The following is a 627-nucleotide window of genomic DNA, read 5'->3' as shown; positions in this document are numbered from 1 at the left end:
ACAGTAGCCTGTCGGTATTAGGGTAGCCTTGGTGAGGGCGGAGTCATCTGTCAAAGTCCCGTTGATCGACAGGTCGTTCGGGCCAATCGCCTTATGGGAAAACAAGAAACAGCTGGTCGATCCTGAAATTGTATCAACCAATGGGAATTAAAGGGCGGGGCAACTGAAGCTAGTAGGTGGGCGAACCTAGAATATTAACAATTTGCAATTTCAAAATACTTGATATAAATAATCAATTGGACTAAAACATCATAGCAAATTATATTAAATAAATAAATAATTTCAAATAAAACAAAATCACTTTCATGGACATTTACCTGGACGCTTGTGGAATGACCTGACCAACTCAAGCCTTTTCCAGAAACGGCTAACAAAAACGCAACCTTTTAACTGGGACTAGTCACAGCACTTCCATATTGTTGCCCTGTATAGTTTCATCTAACCAACAACTAGCCTAGAATATTGACTGTAACTGTTTTTCAAGTTACTAGCCACTCAGCATTTTCACTGGCCACTATATATATATATATATATATATATATATATATATACACACACACACATTTTAAAAGTATATATATATATCTATATATATATATCTATATATATATGTGTGTGTGTGTGTGT

This window comes from Rutilus rutilus (assembly GCF_951802725.1).
Source record: "Rutilus rutilus genome assembly, chromosome: 11".
Classification (NCBI taxonomy): Eukaryota; Metazoa; Chordata; class Actinopteri; order Cypriniformes; family Leuciscidae; genus Rutilus; species Rutilus rutilus.
The sequence above is the reverse complement of the archived record's forward strand: the minus strand, read 5'-3'. Positions refer to the sequence as shown.